Raw genomic sequence first — 24,113 nt, forward strand, 5'->3', positions numbered from 1 at the left:
AGCCAGTCACTGTAATGCCGCAGCCATGTTGTTTGTGGGCATTACAATGATTGGCTGGCCGCACAGCGTCACCTCGAGTATTTAAAACCGGGCGCCACCATCTTGGACACAGTCGCTCTGGATCAGACAGTGTAGGGAGAGTGCTGCTGAGTTAGGGAGAGATATATAGTGCGAAATAGGTAGTGTAGGGTCTCTAAAGCCTGCCAAATCAAACAAACAGTCCTTCTCAGGACTAATATCCATCCCAGATATCAGGCAGGCAGGCAGGCAGGCTGTATAGGAGACGCAGTGGTTATACCAGCAAACGCTGCATTACAGTCCTGTGTGCTCCTGTTGGTCAAATTGCTAGACTTATCCCCCGATCTCAGGGGCCAGGAAAAATCCTTTTTTTTTTCATCTAAATCCTGTATTTATTTATTTTTCCTCAGTCAGACTGTACAAATACGCGTCTTGTTAACCTTTTGGTATTCCCCCCCCCCCAAAAAAAAAATTGAGTGTGTCTGTGACTGTTCAGACACCAATATATCTGTTTAAAAGAGTCTGGTGTAGGCCAGATAACTAGAACTGTGGTTTTGCAGTTCCACGGGTCAAATCTCTGTATTATCCTGCTTTTGGCATTTTTTCCGTTAAAAAAAACTGTAATAGTGTCTCCCTGACTATTCAGACACAAATATATCTGTTTAAAAGAGTCTGGTGTAGGCCAGAGAAATAGAACTGTGGTTTTGCAGTTCCACGGGTCAAATCTCTGTATTATCCTGCTTTTGGCATTTTTTCCGTAAAAAAAAACAGTAATAGTGTCTCCCTGACTGTTCAGACACAAATATATCTGTTTAAAAGAGTCTGGTGTAGGACAGATAACTAGAACTATGGTTTTGCAGTTCCACGGGTCAAATCTCTGTATTATCCTGCTTTTGGCATTTTTTCCGTAAAAAAAAACAGTAATAGTGTCTCCCTGACTGTTCAGACACAAATATATCGGTTTAAAAGAGTCTGGTGTAGGCCAGATAACTAGAACTGTGGTTTTGCAGTTCCACGGGTCAAATCTCTGTATTATCCTACTTTTGGCATTTTTTCCGTAAAAAAACCCAGTAATAGTGTCTCCCTGACTGTTCAGACACAAATATATCTGTTTAAAAGAGTCTGGTGTAGGCCAGAGAAATAGAACTGTGGTTTTCCTCTTCCACGGTTCTAATCTCCTTTTTATTACCCCTTTTCCATTGATAGTGCGAGTGTAAGCTATTTTACTTCATTTACAATGGGCAAGGCGCGTGGCAAGGGACGTGGAACTGGACGTTCTGGTGATGGTGCATGTAGAGGAAGGGGGCGTGGCCAAGGTGAAAATGTGCCACAACCAACAGCCACATCTTCTCGCTCCCACTTCTTGACCGAATTACACTACAACACCAGTATTGCGAACTGATCAGTGTGAACAGGTTATTAATTGGATAGCAGATAATACTTCCAGTTACCTGGGAACCACCACCTCCGGTCTGTCTTCCACACGGTCAAGTTTTAGTAGCCGTGAGTCTCAACCGCATATTCCTCCTCACCCTGATGCTTCTTCCTCCCACCATGCCGAGTGTCGTCAGACAGCAACTGATCCCACACTTGGACACTCTGAAGAGCTGTTCACTGGTCTATTTCCATATTTGTGCCCCTCGCCTGCTCCGCTTGAAGTGGTGGAAGAGGAGATCCCATGTAGCGATGCCCAAATATTTGAACAGCCACGGCCACAGGAAGTCGACGCTGGCAATTTGTCACAAGAGGTGGACGATGACGAGACACAATTGCCACGAAGTGAGGAGGAGGATTGTGGTGCGCAAGTGGAAGAGGAGGAGCTGGTGGATGATCTAGTAAATGACCCAACGTGGCACGAGAACACGCAGTGCGAGGCCAGCAGCACACAGGGGGAGGGAGGCAGAGTACCCCAACAGGCAGGAAGAAGCAGTATAGTGGCCGCACACAGAAGGCGGGCAACAGTTCCCCGTAACACCAACACGAGGGACGTTGCCAGTACAACCAGTAGGTCTTTGAGAGTCTGGAATCTTTTTAAAGACTCTGCTGATAACCCCAAAAAGGCCATTTGTACCACCTGCCAGGCCAGCATCAGCAGGGGTGACAAAACTACCAGCCTGACCACCACCAGCATGATCAGGCACATGGCAGCAAAGCACCCGACTTTGTGGGGCGAACCCCAGGGTCCACGACCAGTGTCAGCGGGTGTCACCGCTGCTTCTTCCGCTGTTGTGCGTGTAATAGAACCCCCTGTTGTGCGTGCAAGGCAATCCCCTGTCCATACTGCATGCAAAGATGCCCCCTCCTCTCAGTCTTCACTTGTTATGGCAGTTTCTCAAGAAACAGCATCAACATCCACGTCCCACCTCAGCGTTCAATTATCCATATCCCAGAGCTTTGAACGAAAGCGCAAATTCGCAGCCAACGCCCCACAGGCCACAGTCCTAAATTCGCACATTTCACAACTGCTTACGTTGGAAATGCTGCCTTTTAGGCTGGTGGAGATGGAATCCTTCCGCAACCTTATGGCGGTTGCTGTCCCTCGGTACTCGGTCCCCAGCCGACACAATTTTGCCCGGTGTGTCATCCCCGCACTACACAAGCACGTGTCCCAAAACATCTGCCGTGCCCTCAACAACGCAGTTACTGGGAGAGTCCACACGTGGACAAGTGCTTGAGGCCAGGGACGGTACATCTCCCTGACGGCACACTGGGTAAACATAGTGGAAGCCGGGACCCAGTCGGACCTTGGGACGGAACACATCCTCCCCACACCGAGGATTGCGGGCCCTATGTCAGTCAGTACATAGTGTACAGCTCCTGCGCATCATCCTCCTCCTCCTCCTCATGTTCAGCCTCCATCTCAGATATCACCACATCAGTTACAAGCTGGCAGAACTGCAGTAGTGCCTCAGCCAAGCGGTAACAGGCTGTGCTGAAACTCATAAGATTAGGTGATAAACCTCACACTGCTTGTGAGTTGTGGACAGCTGTGAAAGAGCAGGCAGATCTGTGGTTGAGACCGCTGAACCTACATCCAGGCATGGTCGTGTGTGACAATGGCCGTAATCTGGTGGTGGCTCTGAGGCGAGGCGAGATCACACATGTACCATGCCTGGCTCATGTGCTTAACCTCGTAGTTCAGCGGTTTCTTAAATCGTACACTGAGTTGCAAGATCTGCTCTTCAAAGTACGCCGCCTGTCAGCTCATTTTCGGAAGTCGGCTACAGCTTCCGCCGCCTTTGCTGTGTTGCAGCAGCGTTTGCAGCTTCCGGCACACTGAAAGGTGTGTGATGTCCCCACACGTTGGAACTCTACCCTCCACATGTTGAAAAGGATTTGTGAGCAGAAGAGAGCAGTTGTGGAGTACCAGCTGCAACAAGGCCTTCGATATTCAGGTCAGACTCCACACATAAGACCTCAGGAGTGGACCTGGATGTCTGACATGTGTACCATCCTGACAAACTTTGAGGAGTCCACCAAGATGGTGAGTGGCGATGACGCCATCATTAGCGTCAGCATCCCACTTGTCTGTCTTTTGCAACGCTCTCTGCAGAGAATTAAAGAGGAGGCATTGCAGCCAGAGTATGATGAGATGGATCAAGAAGCCGTAATGGGCGATTACACACAGCCCAGCCTCATCTCATCCCAACGTGCATAGGGGAAAATGAGGGAGAGGAGGAGGAGGAGGAGGAAGAACAAGAGCTGGTATCATGCGATGTAGACGGTAGTACCTGAACAACTGTCATACAGTCGGTTCAGCGTGGGTGGCCTGAGGACAGGGGGAAGGAGGAGGAGGAGGAGAGCATGGTCTGACGTCATCTTGGTGAGGACACAGAAGTCTTGCCCGTTACCAGTCTGGCACGCATGGCTGACTTTATGTTACGCTGCCTTAACCATGACCCTCGCTTTGTCAAAATGTTGGGTGACAGTCATTACTGGTTGGTGACACTTTTCGACACCCGCTACAAGGAGAACTTTCACTCTCTTATTCCTGAGGTGGAGAGGTCTACAAAAATGTGGCAGTACCAGAAGGCCCTTGCTGCAGAACTGGTAAAAAAATTCCCATCTGAACACGATAGTGGCAAAGGTCACAGTTCGTTGACCAACCAAGGCATACAGGTGAGAGAGACGCAACTCCAATCCAGCAGAGGCAGGGGAACACTGTCAACATTCTGGGACAATTTTCTGAGACCCGCCCAGCTTACAGGCCCTGAGGCGCGGGGTACTCTCACAAGGAGTGGAAAGTTTCAAAAGATGGTGAGGGAGTACCTTGCCAACCGTACCAGCGTCCGCCGTGACTCCTCTGTGCCTTTTAATTATTGGGTATCCAAGCTGGACACTTGGAATGAACTCGCTCTGTACGCCTTGGAGGTCCTGGCCTGCCCTGCCGCTAGCGTGTTATCGGAGCGTGTTTTTAGTGCCGGTGGGGGAATTATAACTGATAAGTGCACTCGCCTGTCAACTGACAACGCTGACAAGCTGACCCTTATCAAAATGAACAAGGGCTGGATTGGGCCAGACTTCTCATCACCACCAAATGACAGCAGAGTAACATAAAGTCAATTCCACTGTGTTATTTCGAGAGGTGTATTCCCATGCAACGCTTCACACCCACACATGGGTATACGATTCCTCATTTCGGCTGTTTTTTGCTCTTCTCCTTATCCTCAGCCTCCACCACCACTATATCACCAGGGTGACCGTGGTCCGTGTTGCCAGCATTGCAAGTTCCTCCGTCCTAATTTTTGGCAGCTTTTGCTTGGAAGGCATAGGCAAAGACTATGGGAGACCCACTCCCCAATAATGGGAATAATGTTTTTAATATGCTGTACTGCATGGCTCTTGCAAGGGGCATTAAAATCGTCTTGTTAAGCTACTGTGACCTCCACGTCTCTTCCAAGTGGCATTAAAACCGTCTTGTTAAGCTACTGCGACCTCCACCACTTTTCCAAGGGGCATTAAAATCGTCTTGTTAAGCTACTGCGACCTCCACCACTCTTCCGAAGGGCATTGATATTGTCTTTTTATTCCACTGCGACCTCCACCATTCTTCCAAGTGGCATTAAAACAGTCTTGTTAAGCTACTGCGACCTCCAAAACTTTTCCAAGGGGCATTGATATTGTCTTTTTATTCCACTGCGACCTCCACCATTCTTCCAAGGGGCATTAAAACAGTCTTGTTAAGCTACTGCGACCTCCAAGTCTCTTCCAAGGGGCATTAAAAACGTCTTGTTAAGCTACTGCGACCTCCACCACTCTTCCAAGGGGCATTGATATTGTCTTTTTATTCCACTGTGACCTCCACCACTTTTGCAAGGGGCATTAAAACCGTCTTGTTAAGCTACTGCGACCTCCACCACTCTTCCAAGGGGCACTGATATTGTCTTTTTATTCCACTGCGACCTCCACCATTCTTCCAAGGGGCATTAAAACCGTCTTGTTAAGCTACTGCGACCTCCACGTCTCTTCCAAGGGGCATTAAAACCATCTTGTTGAGCTACTGCGACCTCCACCACTTTTCCAAGGGGCATTAAAACTATCTTGTTAACCTACTGCGACCTCCACGTCTCTTCCAAGGGGCATTAAAACCATCTTGTTAAGCTATTGCGACCTCCACGTCTCTTCCAAGGGGCATTAAAACCGTCTTGTTAAGCTACTGCGACCTCCACGTCTATTCCAAGGGGCATTAAAATCGTCTTGTTAAGCTACTGCGACCTCCACCACTTTTCCAAGGGGCATTAAAACCGTCTTGTTAAGCTACTGCGACCTCCACCACTCTTCCAAGGGGCATTGATATTGTCTTTTTATTCCACTGCAACATCCACCATTTTTCCAAGGGCCATTAAAACCGTCTTGTTAAGCTACTGCGACCTCCACATCTCTTCCAAGGGGCATTAAAACCGTCTTGTTAAGCTACTGCGACCTCCACCACTTTTCCAAGGGGCAATAAAAGCGTCTTGTTAAGCTACTGCGACCTCCACCACTTTTCCAAGGGGCATTAAAACCATCTTGTTAAGCTACTGCGACCTCCACCATTCTTCCAAGGGGCATTAAAACCGTCTTGTTAAGCTACTGCGACCTCCACGTCTCTTCCAAGGGGCATTAAAACCATTTTGTTAAGCTACTGTAACCTCCAACATTCTTCCACGGGGCATTAAAACCGTCTTGTTAAGCTACTGCGACCTCCACGTCTCTTCCAAGGGGCATTAAAACCATCTTGTTAAGCTACTGCGACCTCCACCACTTTTCCAAGGGCCATTAAAACAGTCTTGTTAAGCTACTGCGACCTCCACCACTCTTCCAAGGGCATTAATATTGTCTTTTTATTGCACTGAAACCTCCACCATTCTTCCAAGGGGCATTAAAACAGTCTTGTTAAGCTACTGCGACCTCCACCACTTTTCCAAGGGGCATTGATATTGTCTTTCTAATCCACTGCGACCTCCACCATTCTTCCAAGGGGCATTAAAACCGTCTTGTTAAGCTACTGCGATCTCCACGTCTCTTCCAAGGGGCATTAAAACCATCTTGTTAAGCTACTGCGACCTCCACCACTCTTCCAACAGGCATTGATATTGTCTTTTTATTCCACTGCAACCTCCACCATTCTTCCAAGGGGCATTAAAACCATCTTGTTAAGCAACTGCGACCTCCACGTCTCTTCCAAGGGGCATTAAAACCGTCTTGTTAAGCTACTGCGACCTCCACCACTTTTCCAAGGGGTATTAAAACCGTCTTGTTAAGCTACTGCGACCTACACCACTCTTCCAAGGGGCATTGATATTGACTTTTTATTCCACTGCGACCTCCACCATTCTTCCAAGGGGCATTAAAACCGTCTTGTTAAGCTACTGCAACCTCCACGTCTCTTCCAAGTGGCATTAAAACAGTCTTGCTAAGCTACTGCGACCTCCTCCACTTTTCCAAGGGGCATTAAAACAGTCTTGTTAAGCTACTGCCACCTCCACGTCTCTTCCAAAGGGCATTAAAACAGTCTTGTTAAGCTACTGCGACCTCCACCACTTTTCCAAGGGGCATTAAAACCATCTTGTTCAGCTACTGCGACCTCCACCACTCTTCCAAGGGGCATTGATATTGTCATTTTATTCCACTGCGACCTCCACCATTCTTTCAAGGGGCATTAAAACCGTCTTGTTAAGCTACTGCGATCTCCACCATTCTTCCAAGGGGCATTCATATTGTCTTTTTATTCCACTGAGACCTCCACCATTCTTCCAAGGGGCATTAAAACCGTCTTGTTAAGCTACTGCGACCTCCACCACTTTTCCAAAGGGCATTAAAACCGTCTTGTTAAGCTACTGCGACCTCCACGTCTCTTCCAAGGGGCATTAAAACCGTCTTGCTAAGCTACTGCGACCTCCACAATTCTTCCAAGGGGCATTAAAACCGTCTTGTTAAGCTACTGCGACCTCCACGTCTCTTCCTAAGGGCATTAAAACGGTCTTGTTAAGCTACTGCGACCTCCACCCCTTTTCCAAGGGGCATTAAAACCGTCTTGTTAAGCTACTGCGACCTCCACCACTCTTCCAAGGGGCATTGATATTGTCTTTTTATTCCACTGCGACCACCACCATTCTTCCAAGGGGCATTAAAACCGTCTTGTTAAGCTACTGCGACCTCCACCACTTTTCTAAGGGGCATTGATATTGTCTTTTTATTCCACTGCGACCTCCACCATTCTTCCAAGGGGTATTAAAACCGTCTTGTTAAGCTACTGCGACCTCCACCACTCTTCCAAGGGGTTTGATATTGTCTTTTTATTCCACTGCGACCTCCAGCACTTTTCCAAGGGGCATTAAAACCGTCTTGTTAAGATACTGCAACCTCCACTATTCTTCCAAGGGGCATTAAAACAGTCTTGTTAAGCTACTGTGACATCCACGTCTCTTCCAAGGGGCATTAAAACTGTCTTGTTAAGCTACTGTGACCTCCACCACTTTTCCAAGGGGCATTAAAATCGTCTTGTTAAGCTACTGCGACCTCCACCACTCTTTCAAGGGGCATTGATATTGTCTTTTTATTCCAATGTGACCTCCAGCACTTTTCCAAGGGGCATTAAAACCGTCTTGTTAAGCTACTGCGACCTCCACCACTCTTCCAAGGTGCATTGATATTGTCTTTTATTCCACTGCGACCTCCACCATTCTTCCAAGGGGCATTAAAACCGTCTTGATAAGTTACTGCGACCTCCACGTCTCTTCCAAGGGGCATTAAAACCGTCTTGTTAAGATACTGCCACCTCCACCACTTTTCCAAGGGGCATTAAAACTGTCTTGTTAAGCTACTGCGACCTCCACCACTTTTCCAAGGGGCATTAAAACCGTCTTGTTAAGCTACTGCGACCTCCACGTCTCTTCCAAGGGGCATTAAAACCGTCTTTTTAAGCTACTGCGAACTCCACGTCTCTACCAAGGGGCATTAAAACCGTCTTGCTAAGCTACTGCGACCTCCACAATTCTTCCAAGGGGCATTAAAACCGTCTTGTTAAGCTACTGCAACCTTCACGTCTCTTCCAAGGGGCATTAAAACCGTCTTGTTAAGCTACTGTGAACTCCACCATTCTTCCAAGGGGCGTTAAAACCGTCTTGTTAAGCTACTGCGACCTCCACGTCTCTTCCTAAGGGCATTAAAACGGTCTTGTTAAGCTACTGCGACCTCCACCCCTTTTCCAAGGGGCATTAAAACCGTCTTGTTAAGCTACTGCGACCTCCACCACTCTTCCAAGGGGCATTGATATTGTCTTTTTATTCCACTGCGACCACCACCATTCTTCCAAGGGGCATTAAAACCGTCTTGTTAAGCTACTGCGACCTCCACCACTTTTCTAAGGGGCATTGATATTGTCTTTTTATTCCACTGCGACCTCCACCATTCTTCCAAGGGGTGTTAAAACCGTCTTGTTAAGCTACTGCGACCTCCACCACTCTTCCAAGGGGTTTGATATTGTCTTTTTATTCCACTGCGACCTCCAGCACTTTTCCAAGGGGCATTAAAACCGTCTTGTTAAGATACTGCAACCTCCACTATTCTTCCAAGGGGCATTAAAACAGTCTTGTTAAGCTACTGTGACATCCACGTCTCTTCCAAGGGGCATTAAAACCGTCTTGTTAAGCTACTGTGACCTCCACCACTTTTCCAAGGGGCATTAAAATCGTCTTGTTAAGCTACTGTGACCTCCACCACTCTTTCAAGGGGCATTGTTATTGTCTTTTTATTCCAATGTGACCTCCAGCACTTTTCCAAGGGGCATTAAAACCGTCTTGTTAAGCTACTGCGACCTCCACCACTCTTCCAAGGGGCATTGATATTGTCTTTTTATTCCACTGCGACCTCCACCATTCTTCCAAGGGGCATTAAAACCGTCTTGATAAGTTACTGCGACCTCCACGTCTCTTCCAAGGGGCATTAAAACCGTCTTGTTAAGATACTGCGACCTCCACCACTTTTCCAAGGGGCATTAAAACTGTCTTGTTAAGCTACTGCGACCTCCACCACTTTTCCAAGGGGCATTAAAACCGTCTTGTTAAGCTACTGCGACCTCCACGTCTCTTCCAAGGGGCATTAAAACCGTCTTTTTAAGCTACTGCGAACTCCACGTCTCTACCAAGGGGCATTAAAACCGTCTTGTTAAGCTACTGTGACCTCCACCATTCTTCCAAGGGGCATTAAAACCGTGTTGTTAAGCTACTGCGACCTCCACGTCTCTTCCAAGGGGCATTGATATTGTCTTTTGATTCCACTGCGACCTCCACCATTCTTCCAAGGGGCATTAAAACCATGCTGTTAAGCTACTGTGACCTCCACCACTCTTCCAAGGGGCATTGATATTGTCTTTTTATTCCACTGCGACCTCCACCATTCTTCCAAGGGGCATTAAAACCGTCATGTTAAGCTACTGCGACCTCCACCAGTCTTCCAAGGGGCATTAAAACCGTCTTGTTAAGCTACTGCAACCTCCACGTCTCTTCGTCTCTTCCAAAGGGCATTAAAACCGTCTTGTTAAGCTACTGCGACCTCCACCACTTTTCCATGGGGCATTAAAACCGTCTTGTTATGCTACTGCGACCTCCACGTCTCTTCCAAGGGGCATTAAAACCGTCTTGTTAAGCTACTACGACCTCCACCATTCTTCCAAGGGGCTTTAAAACAGTCTTGTTAAGCTACTGCGACCTCCACGTGTCTTCCAAGGGGCATTAACACCATCTTATTAAGCTACTGCGACCTCCACCACTTTTCCAAGGGGCATTAAAACCGTCTTGTTAAGCTACTGCGACCTCCACCACTCTTCCAAGGGGCATTGATATTGTCTTTTTATTCCACTGCGACCTCCACCATTCTTCCAAGGGGCATTAAAACCGTCTTGTTAAGCTACTGCGACCTCCACCACTTTTCCAAGGGGCATTGATATTGTCTTTTTATTCCACTGCGACCTCCACATTCTTCCAAGGGGCATTAAAACCGTCTTGTTAAGCTACTGCGACCTCCACGTCTTTTCCAAGGGGCATTAAAACCGTCTTGTTAAGCTACTGTGACCTCCACCACCTTTCCAAGGGGCATTAAAACCGTCTTGATAAGTTACTGTGACCTCCACGTCTCTTCCAAGGGGCATTAAAACCGTCTTGTTAAGATACTGCGACCTCCACCACTTTTCCAAGGGGCATTAAAACCGTCTTGTTAAGCTACTGCGACCTCCACCACTTTTCCAAGGATCATTAAAACCGTCTTGTTAAGCTACTGTGACCTCCACGTGTCTACCAAGGGGCATTAAAACCGTCTTGTTAAGCTACTGTGACCTCCACCATTCTTCCAAGGGGCATTAAAATCGTGTTGTTAAGCTACTGCGACCTCCACGTCTCTTCCAAGGGGCATTAAAACCGTCTTGTTAAGCTACTGCGACCTCCACCATTTTTCCAAGGGACATTAAAACCGTCTTGTTAAGCTACTGCGACCGCCACCACTCTTCCAAGGGGCATTGATATTGTCTTTTTATTCCACTGCGACCTCCACCATTCTTCCAAGGGGCATTAAAACCGTCATGTTAAGCTACTGCGACCTCCACCATTCTTCCAAGGGGCATTAAAACCGTCTTGTTAAGCTACTGCGACCTCCACGTCTCTTCCAAAGGGCATTAAAACCGTCTTGTTAAGCTACTGCGACCTCCACGACTCTTCCAAGGGGCATTAAAACCGTCTTGTTAAGCTACTGCGACCTCCACCACTTTTCCAAGGGGCATTGATATTGTCTTTTTATTCCACTGCGACCTCCACCATTCTTCCAAGGGGCATTAAAACCATCTTGTTAAGCTACTGCGACCTCCACGTCTCTTCCAAGGGGCACTAAAACCGTCTTGTTAAGCTACTGCAACCTCCACCACTTTTCCAAGGGGCATTAAAACCATCTTGTTAAGCTACTGCGACCTCCACCACTCTTCAAAGGGGCATTGATATTGTCTTTTTATTCCACTGCGACCTCCACCATTCTTCCAAGGGGCATTAAAACTGTCTTGTTAAGCTACTGCGATCTCCACCATTCTTCCAAGGGGCATTGATATTGTCTTTTTATTCCACTGCGACCTCCACCATTCTTCCAAGGGGCATTAAAACCGTCTTGTTAAGCTACTGCGACCTCCACCTCTTTTCCAAGGGGCATTAAAACCATTTTTGTTAAGCTACTGCGACCTCAATCACTCTTCCAAGGGGCATTGATATTGTCTTTTTATTCCACTGCGACCTCCACCATTCTTCCAAGGGGCATTAAAACCGTCTTGTTAAGCTACTGCGACCTCCACGTCTCTTCCAAGGGGCATTAAAACTGTCTTGTTAAGCTACTGCGACCTCCACCACTTTTCCAAGGGGCATTGATTTTGTCTTTTTATTCCACTGCGACCTCCACCATTCTTCCAAGGGGCATTAAAACCGTCTTGTTAAGCTACTGCGACCTCCACCACTTTTCCAAGGGGCATTAAAACCATCTTGTTAAGCTACTGTGACCTCCATGTCTCTTCCAAGGGCCATTAAAACAGTCTTGTTAAGCTACTGCGACCTCCACCATTCTTCCAAGGGGCATTAAAACCGTCTTGTTAAGCTACTGCGACCTCCATGTCTCTTCCAAGGGGCATTAAAACCGTCTTGTTAAGCTACTGCGACCTCCACCACTTTTTCAAGGGGCATTAAAACCGTCTTGTTAAGCTACTGCGACCTCCACCACTCTTCCAAGGGTCATTGATATTGTCTTTTTATTCCACTGTGACCTCCACCATTCTTCCAAGGGGCATTAAAACCGTCTTGTTAAGCTACTGTGACCTCCACGTCTCTTCCAAGGGGCATTAAAACCATCTTGTTAAGCTACTGCGACCTCCACCACTTTTCCAAGGGGCATTAAAACCGTCTTGTTAAGCTACTGCGACCTCCACATCTCTTCCAAGGGGCATTAAAACCGTCTTGTTAAGCTACTGCGACCTCCACCATTCTTCCAAGGGGCATTAAAACCGTCTTGTTAAGCTACTGCGACCTCCACGTCTCTTCCAAGTGGCATTAAAACCGTCTTGTTAAGCTACTGCGACCTCCACCACTTTTCCAAGGGGCATTAAAACCGTCTTGTTAAGCTACTGCGACCTCCACCACTCTTCCAAGGGGCATTGATATTGTCTTTTTATTCCACTGCGACCTCCACCATTCTTCCAAGGGGCATTAAAACTGTCTTGTTAAGCTACTGCGACCTCCACGTCTCTTGCAAGGGGCATTAAAACCGTTTTGTTAAACCACTCTGAACTCTACAGCTCTTCCAAGGGGCATTGAAATGTTGTTTTTAATTACCTCTAAACTCCACGACTCTTCCAACGGGCATTGCATTTCCTCCTAATTTTAGTCAGCTTTTGCTTTTCAATGCATAGGCGAACACTAAGGGAGACCCATTCCCCAATAATGGGTAGAAGGTTTTTAGTATGCTGTAATTCACGTCTGTTTCAAAGGGCATTGCAGTTCCTCATAATTTTTGGAAAGCCTTCCATTCACTCCTTAGGCCAACATTGTACAGTAGACCCAGTTGCTATAAATGGAAAAAACGGTTTAGTTAAGGCCCTCTGACCTCCATGTCACTTCCAAGGGGCATTGGAGTGCCTCGAAATTTTTGGTAGGCATTGCACTCACTGTATGCCCTATAACTGTGTAGCCGAACCGCTCCTTTTGGTACAGAAACATATCCTACAAGACATGTGTGGTTGACTGGCCTGATATTGATGTGAATGGTCCCTGTTCCTCCTGCTCTTTCTCCTTTGCCACCACCTCATCCATCATTCATCACTTGAAGCTTTGTTTTAACGGGAGTCATAGAACTGGGATAGTATCAGGAAAACATCCAGCAATCATCGGAGGAGGTAGGATATGCGCCAAACTGCTGATCACCTCAGGCCTAGCCGCTACTACATACATGCGCTTGCATTCCAAGGAACAGAAAGCTAAGGAGATGGATGGCCTCATGATCATGAATAATTTACTCGTTGTGTAGGAGGCTGACCACTGCTGCAGTCTACCTTCTGAACTTCGTGTTGAAGCCTGATTGACCCAGCACCCGCAATCCTCTATGTCTGGAGGACGTGTTGCATCTCAGTGTCCAACTGTGTCCCGGCTTCCACAATATTAACCCAGTGTGAAGGAGTCAGTCAGATGGACCATCCCTGGCCACATTCACTTGTCCACGTGTTTGTGGTTAGGCTGTCCTTCAAATAGGGGCGGCTGGGGACCGTTTATGGACACCCGGCCGCCCCCTGGCGGCTGGGGACCGAGCGTGGACACCCGGCCACCGGGCGGCTGTGGACTGAGTATGGATACCAGGCTGCCAACGCAGCCATGACAAGGTGGCCGGCGTCTGCCTCCACATGCCTAAAAGGCCCAATTTCAAGTGCAGTTAGCTAGCAGTATGGTATTGCAGCCTGGGGGTGGGTGGGTGGCAGGCTGCATACTTGCGCTTGCATTGCAAGGAATGGGGGAGGTACAATTGAACACTGCCCTGGGACAGGGACTTGCATGGGGATAGTTGCAAGTCTGCATCTTCTGATGCGGCAAGGATCACTTCTGATGGGCACACTTTTAGGCAGTGACCTGGGTGTCAGAGATGCTTCCAGGGGTCTTCCCCATGCTGTTCCCATGTCTTTTCAGCACTGTATATATGTGTCACACAGCACATGGCCAGATAAGATTGTAAAATTTTAAAATGACATTTCCCGGTGAATGCATTTGTCACGGTTGAAAGCAATACAAAAGTGCAAAAACACATAAAAAATGCTACTTGTGGACATAGCCCAAAGTGTGGAGGAGTATTTTTGTTTTGGGTTCTTTATTTTACCTTATACACAAGTCTTTACCCTGGAAAGGAAGTTTCACAGGAAAACAGTTTCAGTTTAGTTTTTGAACGTTTTATTGTGAGCCCGTAAAAGTGGCTTAATACCTCTGACCACGTTGTTGACAGCAGTGACCTGGGGGTCAGAAATGCTTCCTGGGGCGATGCCCATGCTGTCCCCATGTCTTTTGAGCACTGTCACTATCGTTTTGGGCACTTTTTAGGCTTTCTACAGACTACCGGGGGTGCCGCCGCAAAAATGCTGGGGTCTCCCATAGACTAACATTGGGCTCGTTGCTCGGGTCAAGCACCCGAGTATCACGGTGAGCTCGGCCCGAGCTTCAAGCACCCGAGCACTAAACCTAGATCTGGGGAGACAGAATTTTGCCTGTTTAGTTAGCGACCAGCCAACCTAGGACATATTTTGCAACCTTTGTGTTTTGTTTTGCAGTTGTACGTAACCAATCAGACTGGGTGCGTCTAGTTGTATCAAACCTACCTCGTGTAATCTCAGCCTTTAGAATGCCGGAAACGCCCATCAAGTCCAGGAGACGATGGTCCAGTGCGCTAATTCCCTAATCTTGTCACACGTTAAAGTGCAGATTTTGTCCTGGGTGCATTATTTAACAATAATCAGGCAGATAATTACAAGCTAATAAGGTAAAGGCATGTTTTATAAATATATATAGACTGCTACCCAGTCCAAAAGGTTCCTTGAGGGACTGAGGGTATATACATCAAAGGTGGGGCTGGGTTGGGGGCATATACATCACAGGTGGGGATGGGAGCATATACATCAAAGGGCTGGGGACACAGACATCACAGGAGAGGCTAGGGGCATATACATCACAGGAGGTGCTAGGGGCATATACATCACAAGAGGGGTTAGGGGCAGATACATCACAAGAGGGGCTGGGGGTATATACATCACAAGAGGGGCTGGGGGTATATACATCACAAGAGGGGCTGGGGCTTCCGCTGCGGTTGGTGGGACTGGAGTGCAGAGCACACTGACTCCACCCACATAGGATGTACTCCTTCATTTCATGCACTGCAGCTTTCAGTAGTGAACGCTGCATGCGCGTGCTCGCAGTGTCAGGAGAAATTAAACCACTGCCATCCCTGGCCTGAGCACTGCGGTCCTCGTGAATCTGCATGGATAGCACTGAAATCCCCGGCCAAGCACTGCAGTCCCTGGGAATTTTAGGGTGACTGCAGGCCCTCTTCCCAATATGTATATACTAGCTATTGAACCCATTCTACGCCCGGGTGGCGAGCATTTTTATTGGTATATGGTCTCCCATGCTGGTATGTGCTGCCCCCCTCCTTGTATTTGTGCTGCCCCCATCCTGTCTCCACCATCCTATCCTGGTATGCATGGCACCCCTCACCCCCTATCCTGGTATGCATGGCACCCCTCACCCCCTATCCTGGTATGCGTGGCACCCCTCACCCCCAATCCTGGTATGTGTGGCACTCCTCATCCCTATCCTGGTATGCATGGTACCCCATCCCTCATCCCTATCCTGGTATGTATGATATCCCTCATCCTGGTATGCATGGCACCCCATCCCTCATCCCCAATCCCGGTATGCATGGTACCCCTCACCCCCAATCCCGGTATGCATGGCACCCCATATCCCCAATCGCTGTATGCATGGCACCACTCATCCCCAATCCCGGTATGCGTGGCACCCCTCATCCCCAATCCTGATATGCGTGGCACCCCTCATTCCCAATCCTGGTATGCGTGGCACCCCTCATCCCCAATCCTGGTATGCGTGGTACCCCATCCTTCATCCCTGTCCTGGTATGTATGGTATCCCTCATTCTGGTATGCATGGTACCCCATCCCTAATCCCTATCCTGGAGTGTATGGTATCCCTCATCCTGGTATGCATGGCACCCCATCCCTCATCCCCAATCCCGGTATGCGTGGCACCCCTCATTCCCAATCCCGTTATGCGTGGCACCCCTCATTCCCAATCCCGTTATGCGTGGCACCCCTCGTCCTCAATCCCAGTATGCGTGGCACTCCTCGTCCCCAATCCCGGTATGCGTGGCACCCCTCGTCCCCAATCCCGGTATGCGTGGCACCCCTCGTCCCCAATCCCGGTATGCGTGGCACCCCTCATCCCCAATCCCGGTATGCGTGGCACCCCTCATCCCCAATTCCGGTATGCGTGGCACCCCTCATCCACAATCCCGGAATGTGTGGCACCCCTCAACCCCAATCCCGGAATGCGTCGCACTCCTCATTCCCAATCCCGGTATGCGTGGCACCCCTCATCCCCATTCCCGGTATGCGTGGCACCCCTCATCCCCAATCTCGGTATGCGTGGCACCCCTCATCCCCAATCCCGGTATGCGTGGCACCCCTCATCCCCAATCCCGATATGCGTGGCACCCCTCATCCCCAATCCCGGTATGCGTGGCACCCCTCATCCCCAATCCCGGTATGCGTGGCACCCCTCATCCCCAATCTCGGTATGCGTGGCACCCCTCATCCCCAATCCCGGTATGTGTGGCACCCCTCATCCCCAATCCCGATATGCATGGCACCCCTCACCCCCAATCCTGGTATGTGTGGCACCCTTCACCCCCAATCCCGATATGCGTGGCACCCCTCGTCCCCAATCCTGGTATGCGTGGTACCCCTCACCCCCCAATCCTGGTATGCGTGGTACCCCTCACCCCCCAATCCTGGTATGTGTGGTACCCCTCACTCCACAATCCTGGTATGTGTGGCCCCCTCATCCCTTTCACACTGTACACACATACAAAAAAAATAAACACTTATACTCACCTTTCTTCTCTGTACTCCAGCGCTGCTGCGTCCTGTTCTGCCGGATGCCGCGGGAGGAATGCGGCGCCGGAGCACCGCACTGTCCGGCGCCATTTTGCTGAAGACACACTGTAAATGTGTCTTCAGTAAAATGGCGCCGGATAGCGCTATGCGCACACGCCGATTTGACGCCTCACTCCTGCCCCGGTCTCCTGCGAAGAGAGGCGCCGCGGCAACGCTCCTCCCGGTCAGGTAAGTATGCAAGCATGGCACATACCATGATCTCCGGCGCCATACGCCTCCTCTTACCTGTAACGGCTGGATACCTGCTTCTGTCTGGAGCCAGACTGCGCGTCACGCATGCGCAGTCTATCGAGGCTTCAGACAGAGGGACGCATCCCCGGTTATATTAAAGATATATAGAATCTTATTAATGGTTAATGTAAGACAGACACTGCACTACACATCTGTTCAATTGGTGCCATATACAAGCCTTTTCCGTGTGTATTTATAATACTAGGCAACCACCCCATCCATGAAGGCTAGGTGTGCGAGTGGCTGTTTCATCAGTATTTTGCACCTGTTCTGCCACTGTGTTTATCATAGAGGCTGCTGCATCCTGTCGTGCCTTAGAGAAATGGTGTTGATAAATACTGCTGCATTTTTTCTGTGATTTTTTTTAATCTTGTCTTTTTCGGAGAGTTAGATATATACTACATAACCGCATTATCGCAGTTTATAGTAAAAATCACAGTCTCCTTTGAAGTCCAGAATGTAACTGAGCTTCAGAGGAGTACCAAGATGGCAGCTATGGCGGTACCTTCAGCAGATCCCAGCTGTCATGGTAACCCATAAACGCCCTGCGAGCATGTCACAGAGCACCGATGGGAGCTAGTACGCACGTTTCATTAAATGATGCTATCAGAGATTGACAGTGGGGTTTAAATGGTTAACACACAGCTCAGGGTGTTAAGACACAAATGCCGGCTATTTAACAAGGCTGGTATCTGCCACACGCTGAGAAAGCTCCCGAGACCCCTATCTACACACGATCGGGGTCTCGCGAGGGGTCTTGCTAGTATAGCAATTGTCTCCTAATTTGGAGATAGTGTCTTTTCCCACTTGGGATTTATTCTTGTGTCAGCATTGCCATTTCCTTACAGACACATAATTGTGTCTTCACAAGTCACACATTTTAGGTGCTGGCTACCATTATACTTACATCATAGACTTGCTGTTTCCGTCACACATTTGTGTGTTTCATCAAATTACCACATATACTTGTTTGGATATTTTGTCTTTTTTTAATAGTGTTTAATAAAATGTATCTATATTTTATATTCATTATACTCTCGTTTACTTCTTTTGGGGTATTCCGCTCCCTGTTTTTCTCTACTGTTGCTCTTATTCTGGGAGATTCCCCGTATGGACTATGGTCCGTGTACATCATTTTTGCTCTAGCAAGTGTTTCACATGAAGGAAAGAAGCCATTATACATTATAGACATACATTTTACTGAAAGTAATATTTTTAACCCCTTACTGCCTACCTCACTTAAATTAATGGGCTAATTGCACATTGTTTTTTGAACTCATCAGCTGCTTTGGCTGTCATTACAGATCAACCCTCTATTGTGACAGTCAAGAGAAATACAATTTTATAGTCTGCAAAATTTCTGAAGGCAGCACTCATACATTAAAATGGTGTCATACGTTACAGGCTATACACTTATTTGGCATTACTATGCAGGGGAGCTTTAGGGGATTTATTTTTTAGCAAATATTATAGTTTGCAGAAAATAGGTCTATTTGACCCCCTTAAAAAAAAACAAAAAACATATTGAGTACATTAAGACACAAAAATTAAAAAAACAACTATTTTATAATGCAGTTTTCTGTGTGAAACTCATCTCTGACCATCAAGGCCCAAGACAGCCCTGGACATGAAGGGATACTACATGTCTGTGACGAATACCACACCGTGCCATCATTCACCCATCTAGGTATTCCAATTCAGTTTAGTATACACACTCCATCACCCCAATGCTCGGATGTCTTTAACCCTTTTATGACCTATGGCATATACAGTACAGACCAAAAGTTTGGACACACCTTCTCATTTAAAGATTTTTCTGCATTTTCATGACTATGAAAATTGTACATTCTCACTGAACCATAAAAACTATGAATTAACACATGTGGAATTATATACTTAACAAAAAAGTGTGAAACAACTGAAAATATGTCTTATATTCTAGGTTCTTCAAAGTAGCCACCTTTTGCTTTGATGACTGCTTTGCGCACTCTTGGCATTCTCTTGATGAGCTTCAAGAGGTAGTCACCGGAAATGGTCTTCCAACAATCTTGAAGGAGTTCCCAGAGATGTTTAGCACTTGTTGGCCCTTTTGCCTTCACTCTGCGGTCCAGCTCACCCCAAACCATCTCGATTGGGTTCATGTCTGGTGACTGTGGAGGCCAGGTCATCTGGCGTAGCACCCCATCACTCTCCTTCTTGGTCAAATAGCCTTTACACAGCCTGGAGGTGTGTTTGGGGGTCATTGTCCTGTTGAAAAATAAATGATGGTCCAACTAAACGCAAACCGGATGGAATAGCATGCCGCTGCAAGATGCTGTGGTAGCCATGCTGGTTCAGTATGCCTTCAATTTTGAATAAATCCCCAACAGTGTCACCAGCAAAGCACCCCCACACCATCACACCTTCTCCTCCATGCTTCACGGTGGGAACCAGGCATGCAGAGTCCATCCGTTCACCTTTTCTGCGTTGCACAAAGACACGGTGGTTGGAACCAAAGATCTCAAATTCGGACTCATCAGACCAAAGCACAGATTTCCACTGGTCTAATGTCCATTCCTTGTGTTCTTTAGCCCAAACTTGTCTCTTCTGTTTTTTGCCTGTCCTTAGCAGTGGTTTCCTAGCAGCTATTTTACCATGGAGGCCTGCTGCACAAAGTCTCCTCTTAACAGTTGTTGAAGAGATGTGTCTGCTGCTAGAACTCTGTGTGGCATTGACCTGGTCTCTAATCTGAGCTGCTGTTAACCTGCGATTTCTGAGGCTGGTGACTCGGATAAACTTATCCTCAGAAGCAGAGGTGACTCTTGGTCTTCCTTTCCTGGGGCTGTCCTCATGGGAACCAGTTTCTTTGTAGCGCTTGATGGTTTTTGCAACTGCACTTGGGGACACTTTCAAAGTTTTCCCAATTTTTCGCACTGACTGACCTTCATTTCTTGTTTTTCTTTACTTAGCTGCTTTTTTCTTGCCATAATACAAATTCTAACAGTCTATTCAGGACTATCAGCTGTGTAACCACCAGACTTCTGCACAACACAACTGATGGTCCCAACCCCATTTATAAGGCAAGAAATCCCACTTATTAAACCTGACAGGGCACACCTGTGAAGTGAAAACCATTTCCGGTGACTACCTCTTGAAGCTCATCAAGAGAATGCCAAGAGTGTGCAAAGCAGTCATCAAAGCAAAAGGTGGCTACTTTGAAGAACCTAGAATATAAGACATGTTTTCAGTTGTTTCACACTTTTTTGTTAAGTATATAATTTCACATGTTTTAATTCACAGTTTTGATGCCTTCAGTGTGAATGTACACTTTTCATAGTCATGAAAATACAGAAAAATCATTAAATGAGAAGGTGTGTCAAAACTTTTGGTCTGTACTGTAGGTACGTCATAGGTCGCCTCCCTCCCTATGATGTGGGCTCCGGCACTGAGCCTGCATCTTTTGAGGCACATGACAGTTGATTTGATCAGCTGACATGTGCCACTAACAGCCGCGTGTGGAATCGCAATCCACCCGCGGCTGTGAACATGTTAAATGCTGCTGTCAATCTCTGACAGTGACATTAAACTCAGGCTTACAGGAAACGTGTCATAAGACCCGCCCATCGGTTCCCCGTCACTTGACTGCGGGATGCCGATGGGTTGTTATGACAGCCGAGGGTCTGCAGAAGACCCCCATGCCTGTCACTGCAGATCTCCTACAGGAGATGATAATTTCACATTGACTCCTATGTGATGGCATATACACTCCTGCCCCATTGTATCCTATGTGAATTATATACAGCAGTGTCTCCTATGTGATGTTTATAGCATTATAGCAGACCTTCCTCTGCTTGAGTTCTATGATATGTGAGCAGTGATGAATTTCACATTGTGAGGAGAAATGTAGTGTAATTTACATGTGTTCAGAACAACTTACTGCTGTGGGTTCTTAACAATCTGCAATAAGTTTTGTAACTGTGCTCCAGACTATGACAAAGCAGTTTGAGTATCATCATCATCAATCCCACCGAACATCACTTGTCTCACCAATCAGAAGCAGCTCCAGCCAGTGACTGCAAACTTTTCATTTTAGACCGGACAACCCTTTTAAATGTTTGACCGAATATAGAAGGATCATTTTTAAGTTGATCATTTTGTGTGGCTCCTGAATGATGTTATAAATATCAAAATAGCATTTGGCAAAAAAAATAAAACAAAAAAAAACTGTTCCCCACTCCTGGTATAGACAATCAAGCAATCCCATATTCAAGTCACCTAAGGGGGCTAATTAAAATCATAAAAGAAATTTAAAATACACTGCTCAAAAAATAAAGGGAACACTAAAATATCACATCCTAGATATCACTGAATTAAATATTCCAGTTGCAAGTCTTTATTCATTACATAGTGGAAAGCGTTGAGAACAATAAAACATAAAAATAATCAATGTAAATCAAAATGAAAGGGGTTGTCCGGTCAAAAGTGACAAGTCTGCAGTCACTCTGAGTGACTTATGAATTCCCACAGCGCAGACACTGTGCGCTGCGGGGATTCGCCGTTATGATACCCGGGACCGGAGGCTATGTATACAAGTGTATGGAAAGCGAGGCCGCGTCCACTTGCCGGGGGTATGTACACTGCTCAAAGAAATAAAGGGTATACTTAAACAACAGAATATAACTCCAAGTGAATCAAACTTCTGTGAAATCAAACTGTCCACTTAGGAAGCAACACTGATTGACAATCAATTTCGCATGCTAAATGGAATAGACAATAGATGGAAATTATTAAACACCACTTATTAGGAGGGCACCATCTAATATTCGGGATCTACCCCCAGCATATCACAACATAGTGCACATGACAATCAAAGAAAAAAGAAGATATGCTTTCTAGCGGTGATCACCCAAATAATCAACAATAAATAATTTACCATAAATATACATCAGTTTATTCAAAACATATAGATCCTGACACACTTATACAGAAGAACATACCGACCGACAATTAAAACACCATTAAAAATAGTGGAAAAAAGTGGAAAAAAACACTACTGGAAGAGCCAGCTATAACAAAAACCTTCCTATATTCTTGTGAGATATAATGCATGGTAATACACGTAAATGAATAAGAAATAGAATATAAATTGCACAGACTGAAATGGGGTATCTGTGGTGGTCAATATTCCCCAGACTCTATATTGCACATACCCAATAGAAAATCTCATGAGGCATACAAAACACATAAATGATTAGATAGAAATATATAAATGTGTGTACACAGCCTCAGGTACCTGTCAGCAGATTGAGATTAGAATCACCATATGTAGGGAGCCAAACCAATATGAATAAAGGTGTAAATAAGAGTATATGTATAGCCTATACCCCACCTTTTACCCCACAACAGCAATCATATAGGCAATATCAGTGGCCTGATCTGCCCCTGAGGCTTATAGAACATCCAAATCTGCACTAGGACCTAAGGCGGGTAAGTGCTACAAGGATACAGCTTGTACATAGGAAGGTATAGCTGGGACTCCCGTGCCCAACGCGTGTCGCCACTCAAGGTGGCTTCATCAGGGGCATATGAGGTATAGTTCCTCGTGTCAGTTTATATAGCAGCCACTTAATTGCATAATTGTGAAATTTACCAGGAGACAGCTGTGTATTTGCAGACACCGGGGCTCCATTCATCGTAAGGCGGAAGTCCACACTGCAAAGCCGGAAGCACGTGACTCTAAAATTAAAATCATAAAAGAAATTTAAAATACACTGCTCAAAAAATAAAGGGAACACTAAAATATCACATCCTAGATATCACTGAATTAAATATTCCAGTTGCAAGTCTTTATTCATTACATAGTGGAATGCGTTGAGAACAATAAAACATAAAAATAATCAATGTAAATCAAAATGAAAGGGGTTGTCCAGTCAAAAGTGACAAGTCTGCAGTCACTCTGAGTGACTTATGAATTCCCACAGCGCAGACACTGTGCGCTGCGGGGATTCGCCGTTATGATACCCGGGACCGGAGGCTATGTATACAAGTGTATGGAAAGCGAGGCCGCGTCCACTTGCCGGGGGTATGTACACTGCTCAAAGAAATAAAGGGTATACTTAAACAACAGAATATAACTCCAAGTGAATCAAACTTCTGTGAAATCAAACTGTCCACTTAGGAAGCAACACTGATTGACAATCAATTTCGCATGCTGTTGTGCAAATGGAATAGACAATAGATGGAAATTATTGGCAATTATCAAGACACCCTCAATAAAGGAGTGGTTCTGCAGGTGGGGACCACAGACCACATCTCAGTACCAATGCTTTCTGGCTGATGTTTGGTCACTTTTGAATGTTGGTTGTGCTTTCACACTCGTGGTAGCATGAGACGGACTCTACAACCCACAGAAGTTGCTCAGGTAGTGCAGCTCATCCAGGATGGCACATCAATGCGAGCTGTGGCAAGAAGGTTTGCTGTGTCTGTCAGCGTAGTGTCCAGAGGCTGGAGGCGCTACCAGGAGACAGGCCAGTACACCAGGAGACGTGGAGGGGGCCGTAGGAAGGCAACAACTCAGCAGCCTTGTGTACCTCCCCCTTTGGAGGAGCACTGCCAGAGCCCTGCAAAATGACCTCCAGCAGGCCACAAATGTGCATGT

The 24,113-nt window shown here is 46.9% G+C and overlaps 1 long non-coding RNA gene across 1 annotated transcript in view; it reads right to left on the reverse strand.

The window, feature by feature from the left end:
* The window catches only part of LOC141263542 (uncharacterized), a 115,529-nt gene that overhangs the window by 33,113 nt on the left and 58,303 nt on the right, over positions 1 to 24,113 (reverse strand). The window contains exon 3 of the long non-coding RNA XR_012319801.1: positions 23,106 to 23,191. This is a non-coding gene — a long non-coding RNA (uncharacterized lncRNA). The remainder of the gene's footprint in view (positions 1 to 23,105; positions 23,192 to 24,113) is intronic.

This window comes from Phyllobates terribilis, unplaced genomic scaffold, assembly GCF_046119375.1.
Source record: "Phyllobates terribilis strain yellow unplaced genomic scaffold, ASM4611937v1 Scaffold_1__5_contigs__length_1240528914, whole genome shotgun sequence".
Taxonomy (NCBI): domain Eukaryota; kingdom Metazoa; phylum Chordata; class Amphibia; order Anura; family Dendrobatidae; genus Phyllobates; species Phyllobates terribilis.